The 27,844-nt window shown below is 33.1% G+C and overlaps 1 pseudogene; it reads right to left on the bottom strand.

Moving 5' to 3' along the window:
• On the bottom strand, positions 1 to 27,733 carry LOC113858751 (annotated as a pseudogene).
• Between the last annotated feature and the right edge of the window lie 111 nt (positions 27,734 to 27,844).

Genomic DNA, 27,844 nt, shown 5'->3' with positions numbered 1-27,844 from the left:
TCATAAATCACGAGGAAAGTTATTGATTTGTCCTTCCTCCATTGTATCCTTACCATTTATCTTGTATTCTATCCGTATGCGCATGACAAGAGATTTCTGAAAAGAATAGTTGCTAGCCGTCACGTCTTTTCAAAGAAGCACTTGTAGATAAAACCATAAGGCACGTGGTACGGTGCTAGAGCACAAATTTTAGGTAAACAAAGAAAATCTACCTTTCCATGTTGGCTATTAGTAACTCTCATATTTTGCTTGATGGATCCATTTCCACTAGCAGGGAGAGTATTGCCGCTAGCTGGATCTAATTGCAACTGAAGAAACTGAAAATTAAAATACCAAAATAAGTAGATGATAAATAAGATGACCATGATTTTCAAAATGTAATTATTCATCTCCAAAAGTCAAGACAACTAAATACACTACTAATATAAAGGAAATTCAATTACACACAGTCATTGACACATTTTATTGCTAGATCTCTTCCCTTCAGTAAAAGGCAACCCCAAGTTCTGCTTTATTTATGTTATGAAGTTCTTACAATTACATGTCAAATAAAGGAATGGGATGACATTTTTCAATAGCAATTAGAACTGAAGGAACCTTAAGCTAATAAAATAATAATAAGTCATGATCCAATTGAAAGCAGTACCCTCAAATTATGTGTTAAACACCACCATAATGATCTTAGTAGTACACGCAGAAAGCTCAACAGTATGCTAACCGGCATACCTTTGGAACGGCTGCCTGAAAAACAAAATCTGTATATACATTCGAGGTCAAATTTGTAAAGGTAGCCTGAATATTCGTTGTTTGTGAGTTCGCTGGCTGTTTTGAGAAATTGAACATCAACCTCAAGGAGTTACTCTCAAATACAGTTATAGATGGATAAACCTGTTCATTGTTTTCTATTTAAGACAAGAGAGGAATGGGGAATTAGTAGTTAGAAGTATCAATCAATATTATTTCTTAGCTGCTATGCTAAACAAAGTTTACCATCAGCAGGTGGGCTGGGGGCAATACCATCCAATAAATCCATCATGGGAGCAGCTGCAACATTAGAAGTTGCTCTTGAAGAAAGTGAATGTGATGATAGATCATCTAATGGTGAAAGTGGTGCTTTTTTTACTCGGATTAGGGGATAAAATGTCTATTGTAGATGGGTTGCTTTGTCCTGGTGATTTAATAGGCGTGGAAGGCGATCCAACAGATAAAAGATCCAAAAGAACATCTGTACCATTTTTTGAAGCTTGACTAGCACCTAAATATGCAAAGTAAACATCAGACATCACATGAATGTGTTAACTATTCACCAATGTTTCTTACAAGAAAATCCAAGGAAAAATAAATGCATGGGTCTACATGTCACTGTGTGTTGATTTTTTCCACTGGGAAAGCAAGCTCCCTTGCACATTTCAATTTGCACTTCACAAATTACTTCCAACTCATGCAACATAACAGTAATGTTTTTAAAACTGAACAACTTCATTGTAAACTTCGTAAAATATACAGCCATTTGTTTCTTTAGGCTTTTGTAAAGCTAAGATTCTGTGGCAGGGCTCGGTCTTTGTAGTTCTCTGGTGCCTTTGAATGGAAAAGAATGTCAGAATTTTGAAGGGAACATTTTTGTCTGTAGACAACAGTTGGGATAGTGTTTTTTTTTTTATATCTTCTCATGGTCTCTATAAGGATGTTTCCTTGTTAGACATGCAAAGAGACTGGCAAGCTCTGTTACATGACTCAATCAGGCTGTAGGTGTTTTCGTTCATAATTTTCTTGTAACAAACGTCACGTAAAGTTTCTTTGTACTCTTCTGCTCCTAAACAATTTTTTTTTTCCATCTAAACAAATTTTTATCAAATCTGTATTGATTTAGCCATAGACTAACAAGCAACAACAAAGCCTTATCCCACTAGGTGATCTAGCCACAGACTACTGGTTCAAAAAAGTAGGCCTTAGAAAATGCAGCTACTTACTTTTATATCTACGGAATCCACATTGAAATTATGAGTTAAAAAATCATTTATACAAGCATCATGATAATTTAAAAGGTACACCAGAAACACTAACCAGACTGTTGTGATACCAATGATAGATCAACACCAAAAAGGTCCTGAAGAAGATCGCCACCAGAAGAGCTTGGTAAAGGAGCATCATCTGAATTTAGATCAAGAAGATCTACAATAGGAGCCACCGGTTTGGTTATCCCATTTGGAAGACTAACTGAAGGTCCTGTTGAAGTTGATGCTGTGTCTGGCAAAGAACCAGCCCTCCTAATGATGAAAGCCGACTCATCTAAAACTGGCATTCTTTCTACAAGTGTAGATCTGCATGATGATAAATATCTTTCTCTTTGTAAAATTCTTTTGAAGAGTGTAGTAGCAATTCAAGCTTTTGATATAATATAATATGCAAATTGGTTAATCTCACCTAATATTTTGATGCTTTGCAATAATCAAATTGAATTCTATGGATCTTTGCTGCAATTCCAACATAAGGTTCCCTTTGTACTGAATGATTATTTCCCTGATTCTCCTATGCATAGAATGAAAAGAGAATAAAACTTTCATATTAAATGTAAAAACACACGGATACCACCTTATCATAGGTACATAAGTATTTGGTCGGTAAAGGGGTGAAGAAAATCCCATGATTTGTTGCGGAGATTAATATAAACGCATATTGGTTTCAACAGGTTATAAGTGTCTTAAACTATTTGAGCTGGATCTGCTGGGTATACTAGAATATTGCAATCCTCAAAAGCAAAGGTAGGAGAAAAGAAATAAAACCATTTTAAGGTATATAATGTTATAGATATATAAAAACAAATGAAAAAGAATGTCATACTCTGAACAGGAAGGAAACCGTGAAGATAGCTTTAAAAGGGCGACCAAAGACATTGCTTTTGTGGTAAGATCTGATGCATGGTGTTTTAGAGCATTCTCGACAACATTGACAACATCTGACTCAGTTACCTGCTCAAAAGAAACAAAATAAGAACAAAAGACATCTTAATCTTAAAAAGACTATAAGTAAATAAAAAGAAAGTAATGAAAGATTATTCTGTATAAATTTCTACATGCAACAATGGCCTATTGTTTCAAATTGGGAAAAAGCGATCTTAAGAATGCATTAAAAAGTGGTCTCTTTATAGCAATTTTATAGAAAGTACATTTTTATTTTGTTTTATTACAATTATGAAAAGAACTTTTTTTAAAATATATAGTTATAATTTCAGCTTTTTTCTATTAGGCTACAAGTCTTAGGCCACAGGACTTTACTTGGATCATCAACTAGGGACAAGGCCATATGAACTTTGATACAGCCTGTTAAACTTTTATGAATGGGTCCAATCTATGAAGCCTAGATACATAAAAACACTCAAAGTAACAGTGTCGGACATGTATCCGATACATGTCTGATATGTCTAGATATGTATCCAAAAAGTATCTATAATTTAATTTATTATTAAAACTTAATTTCAAACCTGATACAAATTAGATACGGCTCTAAATCATTTGATACAACTCCGATACGACTCCAATTCATCTCAACTCAAAATAGTAACAACTTGAGTAAATTTATTATTGAAATGGGGAGTTTCAATCTTTCCTCTCCCATTTCTCCATTTCTCTCATTCTTTCCCCATTTCTCTCATTCTTCGCGAGATAGGAACACTCCAACCAGAACCTCACCTAAAATCACAAACAGCTAGGGCTTCTTCGAGCTGTGATTCTCTTGGGGAAATGAGAACTATTGAGGAAGCAAGGTGATTCGGAGTACTTTGAGAGGTTGATTCTGGTCAAAAAAGTTCCTTAGGTGTCAATTCTCCAATTCACGATAGTGGGTGACAAGATTTCTGTTTTGACAGAGATAGTGGGTGTGTTCGATGGCAGTCAAAGCAACATCGACAACCTTAAGCACCATCTTCGTCACTACTAGGGCTTCATAGCAGCAACAGTTCTGAACTTTGTTCCTCTTATCTGGACTTCAGCAACAGTTTTAAACGTTGTTACTCTATGGCAGTTGCAGTAAAATCTCATAAACTTCTTCTTTTCTAATCTCCTCTTTTCTATTTATTTTACAGCAAAAAAGTAAAATTGTTATTCTTCATTTTTCAACAGTTGTGTTTGTTGACAAAAAATAAGTTCTAATGCTGAGTCTAATTTTAGAATTCCAATTAACTTTAATTCATTAGAACTTCAAAATGATCATGCTTCACTTTAGGCATTTGCCACTATAAAGGATAAGCTAGGAGATGGAGGAGGCAACAAGCTATGGAGTTATAATTTTCGTGAGAAAGTGGTCAAAAGTTCATACTCAAGAGTGAAAGCACATTTACTTAGAATATTTGATGCTGGTGTTGCTTTTTGTCCTAAGGTCACTACGGAGTACTTGGCTGATCTGAAAAGAATTTGTGAAGAAGCTCAGAACAAAATTAAGCCTAAAACTGTCCCACTACCTTCAGCTAAGTGGTACAATAGAAAGGGCTTTTAATGTTAATGAAAAAAATCAACTTAGAGGAGATATAGCAAGAATGTTTTATTCAGCTGGCTTATCATTTCATCTTACTAGAAATCCTTACTATGTTAGCTCTTATTCATTTGCTGTCAACTATAACCTTGGTGGTTTCCTTCCTCCTAGTTATAATGCTTTAAGAACTAGTCTTTTACAACAAGAGAGATCTCATATTGAAAGGTTGCTTTACCCTATTAAATCTTTGTAGCTTGTAAAAGGAGTTACATTAGTTTCTGATGGATGAACAGATGTTCAAAGGCAGCCATTGATAAATTTCATGGCTGTAAGTGAAAGAAGGCCAATATTTTTAAAGGCTGTTGATGGTTCTAAGGAGTACAAAGATAAACACCACATGGCCAGCATAATAAAGGATATAATTAATGAAGTAGGGGCAAAAAATGTTCAAATCATAACCAATAATGCTCCTATTTGTAAGCCAGCTGAGATGTTAATTGAAGTTGAGTTTCATCATGTGTTTTGGACTCTCTGTGTCGTTCATACTTTGAATCTAGCATTGAAAAACATATGTGCAGCTAGAAATATTAATGGAATTGAAACTATTTTCAATGAGTGTCATTCGATCACTCTCTTAGTTGATGATGCATCTTTTATCAAGACTTTCATAATGACTCACTCTATAAGATTGGCTATTTTTAATGAGTTTTCATCTCTTAAATTGCTTTCTGTTGCTGAAACCTGTTTTGCATTAATGGTTGTCATGCTAAAAAGGTTGAAGTTGTTGAAACGTGTTTTGCAAAATATGGTCAGTAGTGACCAACGGAATAGTTATAGAGAAGATGATGTTGGTAAAGCTGCCCATGTGAAAGAACTTGTTTTAAATGATATATGGTGGGATAAATTAGACTAAATTCTTTCTTTCACAGATCCTATATATAGCATGCTTAAAAAATGTGACACAGATGCTTCCACTCTTCATTTGGTCTATGAAATGTGGGATTCTATAATTGAAAAAGTAAAGACAATTATATATAGGCACGAGGAAAAGGAAGCAAATGAGATTTTCAATTTTTATGATGTGGTTCATAATATACTGAATTTTAGGTCAAGCAAGAATTGTACTCCACTTCATTGTTTGGCCCATTTATTGAATTGAATCCAAGGTAAATTTTATTTTAGTTCCTGTCTCTTGAAAAATAAAAGTCATACTATAACAAATTTTTTAATCATATATAAGTATTATAATGAAGAACAGCTTAGGGAAGCTCCAAATAGACTTCCACATTAAGATGATGAAGTTTCGAGAGAAAGGAACAAATGTTTGAAGAGATATTTTCCTAATGCTAAGGAAAGAAAAAATGTTTTTGTTGAATTCTTGAATTTCTCATCTTGTGATGGTGCCTTTGCTTCTTATTCGATTGAAGATAGGTGGACATTGGATCCAAAATCTTGGTGGGTAATGCATCGATCTTCTACCCTTTTACTTCAAAAGCTTGCTTTAAAGCTTCTTGTACAACCTTGTTCCTCATCTTGCTGTGAGAGGAATTGGAGTATGTCGTCGTTCATTCATTCTTTGAAGAGAAACAAAATAGATCTAAAAAGGACTAATGATTTGGTTTATGTGCATTCCAACCTTCGTCTTTTGTCTAGGAGAAAATAAAAGTATACTAAAGGAGAGACAAGGATGTGGAATATTAGTGATGTACATGATCCACTTGATGATGGTACTAGATTTCTTGAATTGGCTGAATTATCTCTTGATAAACCAGACTTAGAAGTTATGCTTTTTGTAGACAATGGGGATAGAGGAAATGAGTGTGACAATGTTAGAATTAAATAGTATAAGGGCAAGACATTCTTTTTGTGATAGTTCTATATTTCTTTTGGATAGAACTACCAATTCTTTTGTGGAATTTTAACTTGAATAGGCGGGTAAAGTATGTAATTTTTTTATTTGTTTATAGTAGGAGAAATATTTGGACTTAGTTACTTAGATAAGGGAAAGATACGATCACATGGATGTTTTTGTAAAATGCGATCATTGATATGTAAATGGAACACATTAATATAAATTAATTATCAATATCTCTTTATAAATATTTTGTATGTATGTTATTTCTTTAAATTCATGTTAACGTATCTAAGTCGTATCGTATCTTGAATTTTAAATTATTTCCGTATCCCCGTATTTCGTATCGTATATATGTCGTACTAAGTATCTAAGCTTCATAGGGTCCAATCCAAGTCTTACACTTATGCCAGAGAGTGGTTAGTCTTGTTGATGGATTTGGGCTTGAAGTTGTAACTTTGTCCAAAATACTTAAAGCAATTGTATTCGTACTCTTCTTTCTTATATTCCTTTTATTTCTCTCATTTTCAAAAAACCAATGTGAGACTTCTTTATTTTCCGACAATTACCAAAGAAAGGGGCAAGCTAGAAGCTAAATTTGTGGCTTTAATGCCAAGTACACATCATGCTCAAATTTCTACCAATTAGAAAACAACCGGGAGCTATATCTATCAGAGAATAACAAACATACCAACCAAACATCAAACAAATTATAGTACTTCCCAGTTTCCTTCTTTACAATATAGGAGAACAGTAATATAAACCAGAAAAGAATCATATAATTCATTTCAACAGTGAGCAGGCAATACTGAGATTGACATATTTTATTTGTTTCACGAGATACTGGGACTCATAGATCATAGTTTCAAGTCATGGAATCAGTCTTTTGCAAATACAAGATCAGGCTACTACTAATACTATACCAACCTTGGATTTCTAGCACCAGGATGCCTTTTTTCCATATCTTTATCCATCATCTAACTAGTTCCTTTAGAAGAATTTTTTATTTTAAAAAATAATTATTGTTTGTGATCAAATGTTTTATCATTATCATGAAATTTAAGCAATAACAACAAAGTCTTATCCCAATAGATGTGTTTGAATACATGGATCATACAACGGTACTAGGCTCAATCAAATATCAAATTTTAGAGATATTATTTATCATAAGATTCTTTTTAATAATTTCCTTTCAGATTCTTTTGGTCTCCCTCTACTCATACAGGATTAAAGGCCATACAATCAACCCTCCTCACTAGTACCTCTAGTAGTCTTTTTTACATTTGACCAAACTATTTCAACCAATTTTTTTGTATTTTCTTGTCAGTAGGTGCTACTCCAATCCCTCCTCATTTACAATCATTTCTTATTTTGTTTACTCTTGCGTATGCCCATCCATCTTAACATTCTCATTTCTATTGCTCCTACTTTTTTATCGCATAGACCCATTAAAGTCCAACATTCATTACTATATAGGATAGCTAGTTGTATAACAGCTGTAAAACTTTCCTTGGAGCTTAATAAGTATTTTGCAATCACAAATAACTCTCAATACTTTCTTCATTTTAACCATACTACTTGTATTTTGTGTATAACATCATTAATTTTACCATCATTCTATAAAATAAGATCTCCTTTCAAGCTTAATAAGCATTTTGTCATCACAAATAACTCTTATTTTATTATCTCCATTTTAACCACAACTTTTATTTTGTGTAACATTTTCATTAATTTTACCATCATTATGTAAAATAGAACCCAAATATTTAAATTTAAAAACTTGTGATATGGCATCAACACCAATTTTAACTTCTAAATCATTCTCATTTTGTTTCTTGCTAAAATTAAAATTTATACTCTATCTTGATCTTATTCACACAAAAATCCTTTGTTTCTAACATTTGTCTTCTTAGCTCAAGTTTAGAGTTAACCTTCTTTTTTGACACCTCTATCAAGACCACATCATACACAAACAACGTTCATTCAAGAATGATATTTTGTATGTCTCTAGCTAGCTCATCCAAGACTATATTAAACAAATAAGGACTTAAAGCTAAATCTTAATGCAAACATATCTTTATAGGACAGTACTTTGTCGTGCCTGCTTAAGTTTTAACACTAGTAGTTATCCCATCATACATGTCTTGTATAGTTAGATATACGTCTGCAAACACCTTTCCTTTTCAAGCCATTTTACAACACTTTTGTTGCAACAATCATATGTTTTTTTCAAATTAATAAAAGTCATATATAAGTCTCTTTCATTATTCTAGTACTCAATTAATTTTCTTAAAAAACATATAGTTTTTGTAGGAGATCTTCATAATATAAAACTAAATTAATTATTTGCAACCTCAACCTCTTCCATTAATTTATGCACAAGTCTTGTCTTTACTCATTATTTCATAGTGTGACTCATAAGTGGTATCCCTTTATAGTTAAAACAATTTTAAATATCTCCCTTGTTCCGGTATTTATGCACTGAGTTACTCCACTCATTTGACCTTTTGTTAGATCTCAAAATCTTATTAAATAGCTTGGTCAATCAAATGCTATATCTTTCTTCTATACATTTCCAAACTTCAATAGAAATACCATAAGGGTTAACAATTTTGTCATTATCCATTCTTTTAAGCACTTTTCTTACCTCTCCAACTAGAATTCTGTAACAGTTGGGTTTCTAAACCTTTCACATTACCAATTGATCCTTGTCCATCGATGAAATATTTATAAAAAATAGTTCTCACATCTCCTAAGCAATGCAAAAATACTATGCATGATTCATGAGCTTTCAAAAAGAAACATTCACTCACCATTACCGGATCTTCTATGTCAAGCATTCCAGCATTATTGATTAAGAAGTCACCATACTCTCCAATGCACCACATTGCAACGCAAGCAAGAGTTTCCTGATAAAAAATATTCATCAATTGTTACATTAATGGCAATAAGAGGAAAACAACAGCATCAACAGATTTTGTCAAAGCATAAAAGAGCACCTGTTTGGATGACACCTGAAATGTCTTGTATAATGATCTCACTATATATCCATGAAGCTCAGAAGCATTGCTTATCACAACAATTAAGGCATGCCATACTTCATCTTTTACAAAGTTTCCAGCCTACTAGCATAGCATAGAGATCAATATTTGCACTTAATTTGTAACCAAATAAAAGGGATCAATATGGACACTCCAAGCATCAAAGTAGTAATCACAATACACCTAAATTTATTTAGGGATGGATAATTTGGGACCAATAGAAAGAAGCAGCGAAGCAGCAAAGCAGAATGGTCCTTGTGCAAAAATAAAGGGATAAATAGACATAAGATTGTCATATAAATGCATGTGGGAAAACTAAAATAAACTCTCACAGAAATCATTTTTCCTGGAATGTAGCGTGCCAAATGTAGAGATGAGAAAAAAAAAAAAAAAAAACTGAACTGACATCCACGAACACATCACTGATTAATACCCCAAAAAGCATGCATCGATCAATTTTTTCGCCCTTGAAGATTTTAATTCACTACAAAAGCTTGTCTATTATTATGTTTATACCTCAGACAGAACTTTGAACATCTGATCAATGTACCAGATCTTCTCTGGGGAAAACCTGAAGCACAAATAAGTAACTACTAAAAAACAAAATAAATTTTAAAGAAGCAGGAAAAAAACAAATGTAATTACTCGTTCTAAACTGATAAAGGGGAATAGAGATGTGGCTCTTGACCAAACACTTAAAAAGAGGAACAGATACCAGGCCCATGTGAACTGGACCAAATGGCTTCTTTATTTATTTTACCAAAGAAAAGATAGGGTGAAGAAAGGACGCAATATCCACTATTCTAATATTGCAATGTAAGAGATGATGCTTAGTATTGTTACCTCCCAGAAACAAACAGACAGTTTACGAAGTTTCTAAAAAGAATTGACCATTAACAATGTGAACTAGTTTAACAAAATAAAATCATCTTATAATAATGGAATTTCATTAATGCCCCAAGAAATCATTGCATAGTGACGAAAAATTGCACACCTAAATTCTAATATAAAACAGGCAACTCTAGCTTGCTAACCACATCCCCTAAAAACATAAAAACGAATTCAAATGATAAAAAAAAAAATACATGTATACTAAAAAATGAATGCCATTGTATGTATAACTCACTTTGAAACTATTGAGCAAATTTTGGCAGTAAGGTCTCCCCTGAAATCTTGATCACTGACTTCCAGATAATCTACTAGCTCTTTTGTCAAGGGCTTCACGTTAGTTTCATTCACCAGAATATAAACAAGTTCAAGGGCTCTTTTCCGAATTGAAACATCAGAATCCTAAACCAAAAAGCCAAGTCACTATTTTCTCAAGTCATAAAACAAAGTGAGCTTTGCCATTTAATAAGGAACAAGAAGCAAGGCTGCTCAACTAAAACCTTTACACATTCCAGAATTGTTGCACGGTGCCTCTGCACTGCCTGAGCATCAGCAGTTACAGCCTTCATCAGCATGTTCAATCCCACATATCTGAAGGGTGAATTTTGAAGATTCCAATTAACTTCAATAATGAAGTACAGAAAGCAAAAAGAAAGAAATTACAAAATTTTAAAATAGAATAACGGATGGAATAAGTATTAGGACCTAGAGAGCACGAGATGGGAATTGATTTAAATGTATTTTAAAAAGTAATAAATGAAATGGAAGGATTTCACTTATAATAATTTTCTATGCATAATGATTGACTGAGAAATGCTCTGTGATATACAAATATAGAGATACAAGATGCAAACGTTAAAAAGGAAAAAAATCCTTAAATCCTAGAGATAAGATACAGATTTCCTATGATACAGAAATCTCCTAAATGAGGAAACTAGGAAATAGACAAAGAATCAATGAATCAATCATGGTAGAAAACTAGAAATATAATATAAAACCAATCATGTGTCTTCACCTAATAATTTAAGCTTTTAAGATAGTTGTTTCATGACATGGTATGATATCTCTATGACCAACTAGTCTCGAGTTCGATCCCTGCCATCCCCACTCTTCTAGTAAAAGAAAGTTAAATTTTGGCACAAGGTAGGTGAACCTATGCATTGCCCATGCTTTAAGATCAAAGGGCTCTTGCATGAAAGGGATATTAAAAATATAATATAAAACCATTCACGTGTCTTAAAACCATTCACGTGTCTTCATGTAATAGCTTAAGATTTTGGGATAATTGGTTCACAACAAATCACATAATCAATACTCAAGCTAAAGCATATTTCATATGCAGCCAACTAGTTACATATTTATGTTACCCTAAGATCCCGCAAAGATTTAGTGAAAAAGGCTAGATGATCCTTCAAATTGATAGCAGAAGTCTTGATGATGAGGAATAGAAATCTTCTCTATGATGATATGACAATTAACTTCAATATGCTTAATCCTCTCTCATGAATGGATTTGGATTTGATGAAAGATGCAACGCTGATTGATAATCACACACTAGTCTCATAGGACTCACCTCACAGAACCACAACCTTGGAAATAAATGCTTTAGCCACAAGAACTCACAAGTGGTGTGAGCCATAGCATGATTCTTGGTTTCTGTACTTGGCCTAGCTACAACATCTCTTACTCTTCTATTAGATAAGATTTCCTATATAAACACAATAACCAGAGGTCAGGTGGACAATCAACCACACTCATCTCCTACTCAATCAGCATTTTTGTAACCAAAGATATTCAAGTGGTGGCCTTTATCAGTGTAAACAAGCCCCTTTCTGAGTGATCCTTTGATGAATCTAAGCAATGACATGCCAATGATTATCACAAAGAGAATTGAGAAATTTGCTTACTAGTCATGATGAGATAATTCAATTTTCTCACTAGTCTTCACTAATGTCTTGGGTTTGGTAGAGGCTTCACATTCAAATCCATAGGAATGTCAACTAGTTTACAATCTAGTATCTTGGTCTCCTCCAAAATATCAAGCACATATTTCATTTGAGAAACAGCAATACCTCTTTAAGATTGGACCACCTTGATGCCAAGACAATATTGTATTCAGCGTAGGTCCTTGATCTGAAAATGCTAAAATAAATCCTATATGGAAGCCTCAATTCCTTCTTCATAAGCATTGCAGAATAGTTTGCAACTGCCTCACAACCCATCAGGCCAAATTGTTGACTAACCCTACTAAAGTGCTGAAACCAAGTCTGAGGTGACTATTTAAGGCCACACAAAGATTTTTCAGTTTACAAACAAGACCTAACTCCCCCTAAACAACAAATTAAGGGATAGCTCCATATAAATGTCTTCCATCAAGTTGTCATGCTAGGAGTCATTTTTAATATTGATGAGGACATTATGGGAGAAGCCAAGCCCAGCAAAAAGCCCAAGATCCAATATAAGGTCTAGGAAGACCCATGAGAAGAGCAAGAGCTAAAAGGGCCCAAAACCTTGTGTTTTGTGTGCCGTTGTGTTCGTATTAGTAACCTTGTTATAGTTGCTGTCAAAATTTGTTTAGTATTTTTTTTGTCAATTCTTGATAGTATTTGTCACCTTTGTCTTTCTAGTGTGTTGGTAGTAAAATTGTTCTTTGCTACTTGGCTTATTTGTGCCACAATTCTTGCTTTTTAAGCCTTGAGAGTTGGTAGTAAAATTGTTCTTTGCTACTAGTCTTATTTGTGCCGCAATTCTTGCTCTTTTAAGCCTTGAGAGTGCCTTCACCGTTACTTTCATCTTGAAGAGATTGGTTGATTCTAGTAAGAACCTTAAGCTAGAGAATGAGTGAAGGAAAGAAGGCTAACATTGCCTAAAAGCCTAGTTAAGGAAACAATTGAGTCATTGGAGGTGAAAGAAATAATGAGGGTCCTAATAGGTTGCTAACAGAAGCCTAAACAAATCAATTGTAAGGAATGTTGAGAGAACACACTCAAGAGTTATATGAGAGGATAGAACAACTTGAACAGATCAATCATAATGAAGAAAGAGAACTAGGGGGAGAAAGAAGAAGAGAAGATAAGAGAACATGAGGGACCCATTAGAGAAGAAAGATAAGATATGAGGGAATGAAAGCGACTATATCACCTTTTAAGGGGAAGAGTGATCCTTATACTTGTATTGAGTGAGAGATGAAGGTGGAGCAAATATTTTCTTGCCATAATCTAACAGAAAAGAGAAAATTAAAATTGACTACCTTAGAATTCACTGATTATGTCTTGGTGTGGTGAAACCAATTCCAAAAGGAGAAAAGGAGGGTTATAGGGAACCTATGTTAGAAACTTGGGAGGAGTTGAAAAGAGTGATGAGGAGGAAGTATGTGTCATCTCATTACACCAGATAATTGCTAGGGATGGCAATGCATAAAATATCTTATGGGTACCCGCAAGATTTACCCACAATGGGTAGGATATTTACTCACTATATGGGTACGGGTATGACTGTGAGTAAAAATTTGTAAATTTTAATAGGAATAGGTACGGGTATGAGTATCTAAGTACTCACCCTGCCCCATACCCACACACATATATAAGATTAATATAAAATTTGTGTATGTGTGTGCTTGAACTTTGTTCTATAATTATACATTAAATTTTTGTATTATTATATTACTTATGTGAAGTTATATAAGATTAATATAAAAATATATTTAATAATAAAGTAAACTAAAAAATTTATTTTAGTTTATATTTTTAAAAGAAAAATCTATTTACTATTTTATATCATTTAATTATGCTAATAAAATATAATTATTACATAGTTAATATGAGATTGACTTTTTTTAAAATATTATTTATATATGACACACAAAATATTTTTCACACAAATATTTTTGTTAATAAAATCATATTGATATTTAAATCATAAAGTGAATGATAAATAATAAATATATTGTAAATATTTTATAAATTTTACAATCACCTATTATTACCGTAAACTTATTATTTATTGATAATATTTAAATTTTATTTTTTATATTTTAATTTAAAATAATATTTTTCTATGCAACATATGTATTACAAGCACAACTATAATTTATTAAATCTAAATAATATTATTCTTACTATTTATTAACGTTCAAAGAAATTTTTGAAAAAATATAAAATATAAAAAATTATTGTTAATTTTTATTTGTTAATTTTTTCTTCAGATAAAAAAATATAATTTTTTTAATATACACATATATTTCTTTATTATAAAATTTTATTGTGACCATTTATCTTTTATTCAAATTCTTTCTTTTAAAATTTATATACATTATAAATATTTAATTCATTAAAATAATTTTTTAAAAATTTATATTTTTGATAAAATACTTTCGTATAGTATATGAGTTAAAAATACTAGTATTAATATATATATATATATATATATATATTATTTTAATTAAATTTATTATTTTTTTTATAATTTCAAATTCAGAAGTTAAAAAAAATATTTTATGTATATACTTTTCGTTGTTAGTATTGAACTTCTCTACTCTAATTCTATTCTCATTCTCAATGTTTATCTCATTAAAACCTAGCAACTATGAAACGTTATTCATTAGAGTTATTTGTCAATGTCGTCATAAAAGGTCACTAAGTAATCCCACACGAAAGGACAACCATTGTGCAGATCTATTTCGTTATCGCACTGACATTGTCAATCGATCAAATCTCACACAAGATAGAGTTATCACTAACAAATAACTTGTGTGTTTAGTTTCACTTATTGTTTCTATGAATTTTAGTTTAGAAATTTATTATATTAAGATACATTTAGCACTCATGATCTTTGAATATTTTTTTATTTATATTTATACCTTGTTCGGCAACTACATATTGAATTTTTGTATTATTATGTTACTTATGTGAAGTTATATAAACATATTTTTCTTTATAAATATTTTTTTTTCAAACAAGCGCGAGTAATGGGTACAAGATGGGTATGCAGGTACCCAGAGAGTACGGGTACGGGGATTAATGTTCATACCCACACGGGTATGAGGTTGGGTACATGTATTTTTTTAAAACGCGGATATGGGGATGGGTACTATAGTACCTTACCCATACCCTACCCATTGTCATCCCTAATAATTGCATAATAGGTTGCAAAGTCTTATGCAAGAGAGTAAGAGTCTGGATGAGTATGACAAGGAGCTAGAAATAGCCATGATCTGAGCTAATGTAGAGGCGGATATAGAGGTTACTATGGCTAGGTTCCTTAATGGGTTGAAGGGAGATATAAGGGATGTAGTGGAGCTGCAAAATTATGTAGAAATTGAAGACTCTGTCATACCATGAAAATAGAACAACAATTAAAAAGAAAAAGTGTGAAGAAGAGTTCTTCTAACTATGACAATTCTAGGTGAAAAGAGAGGTATATGAAAGAGGGAGTTTCATCATCTAGAAACCCCATGGCAGCACCTCAATATACCCACAAAACAAAGGCAAAGAAATGCAAAACAAGTTTAGAACTAAAGACATTAAGTGCTTTAGATGTTTGGGTAGAGACCACATTGTTTCCGATTACCCAACTAAGAAAGTTATGGTGTTAAAGGACAATGCAAACATTACTAACGATTATCCCAATCTGAACTTTCTAGTGTAGAAGAGAGTGAGAAGAAAGGGGAGGAAATTCCTGAAGGAGATTTGCTGCTTACAGTGAAGAAGATGAGGACATGGAAAGGGACAAAGTCCAAGCCCAAGCACAAGAAAAAACTGAAGTGGACAAAGGAGAAAAAACTCCTAGAATAAAAAAGAGCAAAGCCCAAATGCAAGTCTAAGATAATTAGTCTTTATGTTTTCTTGTTTTCTATCACTTTGTTTCATTTACTTGACATTTGATGATATTTTATTTTATATTGAACTATGCTTTGAAACTTATGTTACAATGTTATTATGAAACTTGTGATAAGTTGATTTTAAGTTGTTCGGTTTTGACATATATAGTTAGTTTTTCAGTTTTATATCACATTTTGCAATGTTTTTTTATATATTTTTTGTAGATATAATATACATATATATTATATTATTTCATTATGTTCATCATGCTTCTTTCATAAGCCGCCATGGCATTCACCATTATTTTATGGCAGTTTTTTGGCTGTTCACCATGATCCGCCATCTACCATTGATAACTATTCCAATTCAATTTCATCTTTAATTTCATGTTTTCCATTTTTCCCAGAAAAAATTGGGGTTCTTAGGTCAGCCCGTTCCCTACAAAATTCACACAAAACTCACCATGTTTTAATCCTAGATAGGTCCTAATTTAAAAAGGCATAGAAGATCCTCATCAAATATAACTAAAACAAGGCCAATTTTCATGCCAACCATAGCTAAAAAGAGATAAATGTCACCTTTGTAACTGGTGAAAATGTATTGCTTTAATTTAGACCATAAACCTGTATGTACCCTTTATGGTCTATTTGGATAAGAGGAAAGAAAATAGAGAAGAAAACATGAATAATGATGCATTTTCTTTGCTTGGTTAAAGAGGAAATGAAAAGAAAAAGGAGAGAAGCTGTCCTTTAGAAACAAATGTTCAATTTTTTCTTTCCTTCTGTTTTCTCTTCAATTCAATTATTTTCCTCTCCCCTCATTTTCTTTCCAATGAAACAAACAAAGGTTCAGCCACACGACAAGTCTTTAGCTGCTCCACTGGTCCATTAGAGGCCACCAGAACATTGAAGATCCACTAAATAACCAGCAATAGATTTTCTTAGAGGAGGTGGAACAAGAACCCGTGTAGGATTCAATTCTAAAGACATTATCTCATCAACCATTGCCTATCACCAATTTGCCATGCGTCATAGGGGGTAGTGGAAAAAAGCAAAGAGAAAAAACATTGTGCTAAGGGGACCTGTCCAAATTGGTGTAATGGACCACAGATCAAGGTAGAGGGAAGTGGGGCAACATTGATGTAATCATTAACTGGAAAACTGTCAGTCTGTCATATATACCACCATGCGCTGTTGAGATGGCATGGTGTGCAGAAAACAGTATGACACAGGAAAAGTGAGTGAGTGGGCTGTTGGATGTGGGCCTGATGGGAAACATCTGATCCAGAGGAGACAAACCAGGGGGTCTCTGGGCAAAAAAGTTGAACACACAGCTGGTGTCTTAAAAGAGTAGCAGAACTTTGATAAAAAAAAAAAAAATAGGCAGAACCGATTGGAATAAGTACACAATAGAGAAGATGTACAGGAAACTAAAAATGAGATAATTTTTAGAAAAAATAAATATTGGTGAGCTATGGGTCCACCAAGTATACATGGATTAAGGTTCTCTCTCATTAAGGTTAAGCTTTGATACTATCTTTAGAGAAGAGAGAAGCAAGGGACATTTGGTGAATTCTGTTTGTGTGTATACTGGATCACAATAAAAGCAAAGATTATCATTGCTTGCTATATATACATGATATTGTAAGGCTATGATTACCTAATTTATTTACATTCTTTCCAAAGTATTTATATAGAAACAATCCAGATAGTTTTCAAACAAAACACCTGATATTGTTGTCTGAATGCAACAAGAATCTTCCAAGGATATTGATGGCAAGCACACGTAAGCCACCATTATCTTCAATGCTCATTATTGTTTGAACACACTCGTATAACATGGCATTGCCAGCAATTTTATCTGACTCAATCTTTGTAGCTACCTAAAAGAAATAGAAAGTTAAAAAATTCACCATAAATCTAAAAAATCTTGGTCATTCATAATAAGTATAGTAAATGAAATTCATCAATCCATTTACTAGTGTAAAATGGATTTGACAAAGAACAGAACTTCAAATTGTAGTGATGACTAATGAGCTTAATTTCAATAATGTATCAAGTGGTTAAAACTGTTTTTGAAAATATTAGGCTTGATCAGTTAAAATATGAAGGATTTGATAGTGACCAATTCATAGATGCATGACTACAGCATAACTTTTCAATTATATACCAAAAATAGTGTTTAGTTGATCCAAGCCCATATATTAGAGTAGTATGGATAGACATCAAGAGGCCCTACATTTATCCCCCTTATAACCCTCCCTAGCATAAATATTTGATTAATCAATGGCCAAATATAAAACTCATTTGAGCAGTATGCTTAGACAATAAAGAAAGCAACTAAACAAACTCTCAAATAAACATGCATAACTCTAAATTATAGCCATCCAATCTCATTAAAAAATGCATCCATTTTAGTTGACATCAGGTCGGTTTAGCCATGATTTAATTTATATACATTTCTGAGATCCGAATTGTTAAGATAAGTAAGAAAAACAATTTTGACAAAAAAAACATGCATTTTTTTTTTCTACTTTACTACCCAAGGGGGGCATCAATTTTGGCTTTCTCTATAACAGCAAGGTTTTGCTTCTACCATTTGTGAAAAGAACATTTATAAGAGAAAGAACTTCAAAAAAAGGTGAACTTTTAATGCTTCGACCATTAGAAAAAGATGAACTTTAATTCCCCAAAAAAAAGGCTTTTACTGAATTGACAGCACTGCCAAACAGGATCTAAGAGAAAGACATCAGAATTAAGAAGTAACAAACCAAAATTTACTTAAAAAGAACATTCAAATGCATTCCCAGATGCCCCTTCAATTTAATTTCTATAAGCAAACTGACTAGCTCATTAAATTGTGCTATAACCTTCAGTTCTAACTCCTTTTTGATACAGCACCAGGGTATAGGACTAATGATTGGAGCTCGATCTGAATCACATGGTATCTACTCCCTTCAGCCATCTCTACTCCCACTATTTGTGCATTTGTCGAGTCTCCTATTGTCATCTAGGTCATCTGAGCTTTGAATAAATTGAGGAAAATGATACCTCATCTCTCACAACTGAATTCTTTAGAATGTGAGTTGTGTCAGCTTGGAAAGCATGTTAGAGCTTCCTTTCCTAACAGTAATAGTAATCAAGCTTTGCCTCCTTTTGATGTCATTCATTTTGATGTTTGGGGTCCTAGTTGTGTTTCTTCTGTCTTAAGTTAAAAGTATTATGTTACTTTCATTGATGATTTCTCTTGATATACTTGGATATTTTTAATGAAAGATCATTTTGAGTTATTCAATATTTTCCCAAATTTTTGTTCAAAAATCAAAACTCAATTTGGCAAAGTAATTTGTACACTAAATAGTGATAATACTAATGAATATCTTTTTTCTTATTGTTTCAATTCATTTATGATTTTCCATGGCATCATACATCAATGTAGCTATCCTCATACACCTCAACAAAACAGTATAGCCAAAAGAAAACATAGACTTATTGTGGACATTGTTCAAACTCTCTTATTGAATGCCAATGCGCCTATATAATTTTGGGGTGATGTTCTTCCTACTATATTTAATAAATTGAATGCCATTTCTATTTTGGATAATCAAACTCCTCATTCCCTGTTGTACCCTGTGGAACCGCTTTACTCTATTCCTCCTCATGTCTTGAGTTACTCACGTGTTCAAAAGGAGTATCTTTGTTACTCTCCCACTACAATCAGTTTTACATCTTTGCAGATGTCACCTTCTTTGAAGACACATCATATTGTATTGACTCGGATAGTTCCCCAACAAACTAAGATCCTTTTCCTCAGGTATTTCTCGCTTCTCATTTTGATCCTGTTATGTCTACTCCAATTATTCTCAAGGCATTAGGTACTTCGTCCACACCATCGGAGTCTGACCCTAACCTACACCGATTTGGTATCACCTATGAGCATCAACCATGTCTTGTCGTTCCTACTACAACTTTTGCAGCTAAGCCTAGTGACTCAGCTCCTGCTCTAGCTCCATCTACCTCTATTGACTTGTCCATTGCACTTCGTAAAGGTAATTATTTTACTCATAATCCTCATCCTATTAACAACTTTCCATCTACCTACTATGCTTTTGTTTCTGCTATTTCATTTATTACCATTCCTAAGATAGTACAAGAGACCTTATCTTATCCAGTATGGTGCCAAGCGATAATTGATGAGATGGCAGGCTTAGACTCTAACGATACACAGGTGCTTGTCTCACCTCTGCCCAAAAAATCTGTTGTTGGTTCTTTAATTTTAAAGTAGGCCCTGATGGATAGGTAGATTGATAGGATGAAATTCATATCAAAGAGAATTATGATTTCATTGAACTGAAATTCAAATGTGAATACAAAAGAATAAGAGCAACGCTCCCAGCAATGGAGAGAATTCTCCAAGCCCAGCATAAGCTTAAGGAAAAACAGAATGCATGCCTTCCAACCCCACTCACTATCCCTTACATACTCTCTTCCAATTTGCTCTTCACACTTTTTGCCCCACCAACTCAGCATTTCCTGCCTTTGCCCTTAGCCTACGAAAATAGACCTTTCCCATCTGCCCTTATTTGGTTGGGTCTTAGTAGCATTTGGCCCATCAATGTATTACCATTCCTAAGATAGTACAAGAGACCTTATCTTATCCAGGATGGTGCCAAGCAATGATTGATGAGATGGCAGGATTAGACTGTAACGATACATGAGTGCTTGTCTCACCTCTGCCAGAAAAATCTGTTGTTGGTTCTTTAATATTAAAGTAGGCCCTGATGGATAGCCAGATTGATTGAGAACCCATCTTGTGGCTAAAGGATAAACACAAGTTTATGGTTTAGATTACAGTGATACCTTTTGCCCAACTGCAAAGATGCCCTCAATTCACCTCCAATGGTTGCCATGAGGTATGGGCCTTTATTTTAGTTAGATATTAAAAATGCATTCTTACATAGTGATTTGGAGAAAGAGATCTATATAGAGCAACACCCCAAGTTCGTTACTCAGGGGGAGTCAAGTCTTGTATGTAAATTGCAGAAATCTTTGTTTGGCTTAAAGCAATTATGTTAAGCTTATTCTGGTCAGTTTAGTAAAATTATACAGCAATTTGGAATGATCTGCTGTGAAGCAGACCACTCTATTTTCTTTATATGCTCGTCGTCACATTAATATATATGTAGATGATATTATAATTAAAGTGGTGATCAGGAAGGCATCAAGACCCTATAACAGCACCTATTTCAACACTTTCAAACCAAGGACTTAGGTCCTTTATCCTATGTCCTCAGAATTAACGTATCCCAATCAAAGTTAGGTAATGCTATCTCTCAAAAAAAAGTATGCTCTTGACATTTTGGATGAGATTTGACACCCCCATGAATCCTAATGTGAAGCTTCTACCCAACCAAGGGGAGCCTTTTCTTGACCTAGGCAGATATCAAAGACTAGTGAAAAAATTAAAATATATCACCATGATTGGACCTGGTATATCTTTTCCTATTAGTGTTGTAAGTCAATTTCTTAACTCTCCTTGTGAGAGTCATTGGCATGCAGTTGTTCAAATCCTTAGGTATGTCAAAGGGTCATCAAGAAAAAGATTTGTTTACACTAACAGAGGACATAGACATTGTTGGATACTCAGATGCAGATTGGGCAGGAGATATAAGTAATAAATGGTCCACTTCAGGCTATTGTATTTTTATGGGTGGTAATCTTATCTCTTGAAAGAGTAAAAAGCAGAGTGTTGTTGCTAGATCAAGTATGAAAGCTGAGATCTTGCCTTGGTTCACAGAACATGTGAGCTACTGTGGTGGAAACACGTACTTCAAGAGTTTAAATTCTGCAAGGTTGGCCCTATAGAACTAGTTTGTGGTAAGTAAGCAGCTTTGTACCTCTCCTTTAACCCTGTTTTTCACAAGAGAACAAAGCATATAGAAGTCAATTGTCACTTCATTAGAAAGAAGATCATCTCCGACATCAAAACTTCTGTGTGTTCTAGGGATCAGCTTGCAAAAATCTTCACTAAATCTTTGCGAGGTCCTAGGATAACATATTTATGTAAAAAGTTGGATTCATACAATATATATGCTCCAACTTGAAGAGGAGTGTTGAGATTTTGTATATAATTAGCATATATTCTGTTGAGATATTTACGTTTGATATTCTTCTGGTATTTTGTATAGTTTCCTTAGATAGATTGATTCTTATCCCAAAACTCTAAGGATAGATTTTGTTACATTTGTAAATAAATACTGTACTCAAGTGATCAGAATGCCTGCATCTTCAAAGATGGCTCTTTGCCCCTAAACTTGTCAGATAGGATAATGTTCATGGCATTTCTCTTGGTGTTCTACTCATGGTTATTTCAAGGGTGTTGTTATTTTTTTATATGAAGAGACACTAGGCAGTCTTGATGCAATTTTTAGATTTCTCATTCCGTGTTGCATGTAGTTTTTCTCAAACTTGACAAATGTCTCATTGTCCTCCTTATTGTATTTTCCCTGCTTTTCTGTACTAAAAATTCTTTTTTAATTTAAAAAAAGATGTAAAATAACAGAAATAAAGTTTCCTTCAATAAAATCCTTCAATCCTTTATTAAGACACCTGCATAAGTTTGTCTTGGAATGCAACATGAAATGATATGCTTTTATCAAATTGAATACAAGTTGAAAAAATATCCAAAAGGCACATATGACTTCCAATAAATAATAATGACAAATAATTCAATCATCACGGCAGGAGAAATATAACTATAAGACCATAAAGTTGACCGTGTATACTGACCTGGGCAAGTATATCATTCATAGAGTCACTAGCATCAGAATCACCTTCACCCAATAAGCGCAACAGTCTAAGCAATCTGATGTGAAGAAAAGGGTCCATGAAACCAGCAATGTCATACTCTGGTGAATAAGGACTATTCGCTAGATCCTTTAGAGTTCTAACCAAACCTTCTGTGCATTTCTACAATAATTGTTTATAGTTTCTTATTACAATTACAACAATAGCTGACCAAAGTCAAATAAATTTGCATAAAAGTTTGTGCAGAAAACACCCAAAGGTAAAATAAGATAAGTAATAATATTTATATGAAGTAGACTTGCTTGCAAAGAGTAACATGTGGCATCATGCCTGTAAAAAATTGCAAGCTAGTCAATGAAATGTGAGTTTACAAAAGCCATAATATTGGCTCAAACACTAAACTAAATATTAGATTAAAGCATATTTCAGTTTTTGGTTTGCAAGGCTGTTATAAAATATATTTTAAAGAAATCAGATTCCAGAAAATAAATCCATAAGGACCTGTTTACTTTGAGAAAATGTTTTTTATTCTTTCAATTACAGATATGCTACCTTGTTTTTATTTTGTTTTTTGTTTTCAAAGAAATAAGAAACAGTAAAAACAATTTTAAACATTTTCTCAAACCAAACAAATCCTAAAATTCTCAACAATTATCAATAAGTAAATTAAAAAATCCATATTTGTGTTTGGCTAAGTAACAGCAACAAGAAGGCAAATGTGTGTACGCATTTAGATAATGCAGAACAGAATGATTTTTCTGTGCTAAGTCGAGTAGATAAAATTACTTCAGTTACTATCACTAGTAGGTGTTAGAATAATGCTCGATGCAAGAGAGAAAATAATTATATGAAAGATGGAAAAGCACCTTTCTAATATGTTGAAGAGCTTCTGAGCTAATTTTACACAGCTCTGTACAAAGCTGAACCCCAGCAATTAAAACTCCATGATGCTTCTCCCTTAGTAAGGCAGTAGCAGGATTGACAAAATTTTCTGCCAAGTCTGGAACTTTCTTTAGGATTCTTGTAGAGCACAATGCTGCCTGTATAACAGTCAGTGTAGTTCATTTACTATAATGAACAATAATAATTAAAGAAGTTTAAATGGGAAAGATTTTGTCAATAACTAAAGTACTCAACATTAAATTACAACACGACTAGAATCATTCAGAAAATGCCAGTCAGGCTTCCACTCAAAATAACGAAAACAGGAGAAACATCCAAAAGACATTGAGAAAATTCTGCACATGACTGAATAAAAAGTGATGTCCACAACCAACTAACCTTTCACGATCAATCTCATAACTCAAACTATTTTTGGTATTATATGATTATTAATAATCTAAGTGTTTTTGCTTGAGCAAATGTAAGACAAAGTATATACATTGTAAGATTAGGGAAACCATACCTTAGAACTTAAAATTGGAGATGATATTATACCACAAGATTCTAGTTCCAAGTACTTAGGATTGACCCAACAGAATGACTGGAAAATTAATGAAGATGTTTCTCATGAAATACAAGTTGGGAGGTTAAAGTGGAGAAAGGCTCAAGAGTTATTTGAAACAGTAAAGTACCTATCAAATTGAAAGAAAAATTTTATCATAATATATTACGGCCAACTATCCTATATGGTAGTGAATGTTAGGTCTTAAAGGAACATGAGAAAAAGTAGGAGTGGCAGAATGAGAATGTTGAAAAAGATAAGTGGTTGAACAAGAGAAATGATAGTATACATGAGAGTATTAGAGTAATACCCATAGTTAAAAAAAAGATGATTGAAAATTGTCAAAGATGGTTTGGTCACATGCAGATTTGAAAGCACCAATGAGGAGAGTGAATGGCATGACTTTTAGACCAGTAAAAAGGGGTAGAGGGAGACCCTAAAGAACCTTAGATAAAGTTATTAAAAGAAACATTTGATTAATAATATTTCTAAAAATTTTGTTTTTGGCCAAGGTCGTGTGATCCATGTAGCTGACCATAGTAAGATAAGACTTGGTTGTTGTTGCATATGATCATTAATAAATATATGGCAACAACTAAACCTTTACTTGGTGAAGTTGGCTACATAGATCAATCAATGTTGTTGGACTATCAAAAATCAAATTTTCAGTAAAACCATTTAGAGTTTTGTAACATCTTCCTTTACCTGTTTTTAATTGGACTATTTTCCATTTGATCCACTTTTTCATTGGAGCACTTGTTGGCCTTTCTCACATGGCAAAACCACCTTACGTGAGCTTTCGTCTTCCTCTCCTCTATAGGTGGCCAGTGGTACTAATCCAAAATCACTTTTGTAATGTGAAAAAAAATATAGCACGAGGCACCATAAGGTAAGCACTATTATTAACATCATAGAATGAAAGAGTACATTGTAGTTGAAGTACATAAAAAGTTACTCCCAGAAAAACAAAATATATTTGAAAATTTGCACTGAGAGAACAAAAAATCCCTTGAACCTGATTTGGAATGACAAAAGATTCAAGGAAGGGGACATGGATCATAATCCTCACACCACAGGGTCTTTGTATAATAAATGAAAAATTACCCTTAGTTTATATATGTACACGTACTTACATAAATGATTTTCTAGTGTTTTCTTTAATGTAATATAGGTAAAGATCTTTTTTGTTCTTTCTTTAATATAATCTAATATATTCTTTTATGTTTTATAATTTTAAATTTCTTAAAGGGTACATAACTTTTTTTTCTAACCATTTTTATTTTTTATTAACTTATTGTTATTTATTTTACAATGTCAAGGATCCCTCCTGGGGACTTGTGGGGCATCTAGGGACAGTGACAAGGAAAAAGTCATACCCACAGTTGAGATCAAGGGGTAATGAGGTAGGTATACAGTTGGAATGATCACATATTTTATAGCTTTACCAAAAAAGAAAAAACAATTTTCATTTGACTTGGACACTTATATCTATGTCAGTATTGTCTTCCCATTCTTTTCCTACTGAGAATGATCAGATAGATTCAAACTGTCCCTTCATTCTCTTTGCAGTCTATTCAGAAAATTTATACGTGAAACTTAAAAATCAGAAATCACACTAAGATGGAGGCAAGTAACTATACTATTGTTCTAGAATCACATGCATGTCACATATGACATTTTGTTTTCCATAAAATCCAACTCAATTCTTCACTGGTACCACTGCCAGATTCATGTAACAAAATTCTGCAGAATGAGAATCCATTAACTAAACACTACAAGAAATTAATATTTAAGAAACAGAAACAGGTAAAAAGCCATTATCTTGCAGAATAATATCAAAGTTCCAAAACTAATCACTTTAGATAAGAACAACTTATTGTCACTATGTATTGGAGACACTTTAATATAAAGACATAAAAGCATTCATGGCCTGTTTTCCTCTACTAAGAATTCATCATATATAACTCCAAATATCCAATACATGCATCAAGTTTCAATACTCCTGAAGAGATAAAATTCTGACGAAAGCATATGAAATATTATGAAAAGTTAACCTTCTTCCGAATATTTGGATCTCGAAAATGTAGCAATCTCTCAACCTCTGGTGCAAGATCACGACCAATTTCATCTGAACAAATGTTTCCTAAAGCACAAAGAGCAAGTCCCACTATATACTGATTTGTGTGATTAAGATCTCTGTGATTTATTTAAGGTTGCCATAACCCATCATTAATATTTCTCCCTAGCATAATTGTAAAACAGAATCTAAAAGTTGGGAAATACAAAAAAGGAATGAAACTGAATTGAAAGTTCAAATTGGATACTGTTTCAAAGAATTGGTCACCAACATTAGAACTTCTTGTTTTTCATCAAGAAGCAACATAAGGCCAAGGTAACCTATTCTCTTCTCTGGAAATCCAGGAGACGCTATCAACTTGAAGCACTCCATTTGACCAAAATGTGTGGGGTAGCCAAGCATGTGGATGAACATTAGCTTAGCCAAATTCCTGTGCCTATAGTCTTGATCATTTTCATTAATTGCAGCACGAATGGCAGCACATTCTTTTCTAACAACAGCACGTTCTTCTGCTGCAGTTTTGCAAGCACGTATTGCCCGAATCATGTCCCTAAAAGCAGGTATAACAACTACATTGTCAATACTGATAATATTTAAACTATATACTAAACATTTATTATCTTTGAGGGGGGGGGAGTGCTTAATTAAGTATTTACTCCCTAAAAATAACACCATTTTTTGTTTTAGTCCTTATAAAAAAATGTATACGTTTTTGCTCGCTAAAAACCATGTGCTTATTTGTATTTTTCTGAGACTAAAATCGAATAAAACTTTTATACGAACTTAAACCAAAAATGGTAATATTTTTGGGACTAATTACTTAAATAAGCTAAAAAACCAAAACCAGCTGCTTGTTAACAATGTTTGATTTTTATATAAAAAGCAATTTTTAAAAATTCAATCACAAATACAGAACGACAGACGAGAACATAATCACAAGGATTTAAAGAAAGGAAAATGGTGCTCGAGTCAGTGACTGCATACTCATTACATAAAATTATAATGTTATATCAGAAAACAACAAAAGTGATCACAGAAAGTGTGGACGAGAGAATCTCAGTAACATTTTGTATTCTACATTACAAAATTCAAGTATGCATGTGCCTACTTAACGACACGTGTACAACAATTATCAAGCAATAGGCACATAGAATCAGGCAAATGGCAATGTCTTCGGTAGAACTAAACGAGAAAAATTGTACCACAAAATTTACTAGTCAGCTTAATCTTTTACTACTTGCATTGCTGCTAAACAATTTCACAAAGTTTGAGGTTCTTCTTCGAAAGTGAAGGTTTGCATTACTCACCTGAGACGCGTGTCTGAAGAGAAAGGATTCATGATTGAAGCTCAATCGCATCCAGTTTGATCGAAGCGATATGAAGGGTTCGAATTTGGATCTGAGAGAGCTAAGCAATTTGGATCTGAGAGTGATTTTTTTGTGCGAGTCTC

Source organism: Abrus precatorius, unplaced genomic scaffold, assembly GCF_003935025.1.
Source record: "Abrus precatorius isolate BTA unplaced genomic scaffold, Abrus_2018 Scaffold2, whole genome shotgun sequence".
Lineage (NCBI taxonomy): Eukaryota > Viridiplantae > Streptophyta > Magnoliopsida > Fabales > Fabaceae > Abrus > Abrus precatorius.
Note: the sequence above shows the minus strand (reverse complement) of the source record. Positions and strands in the feature narration are given on the sequence as shown.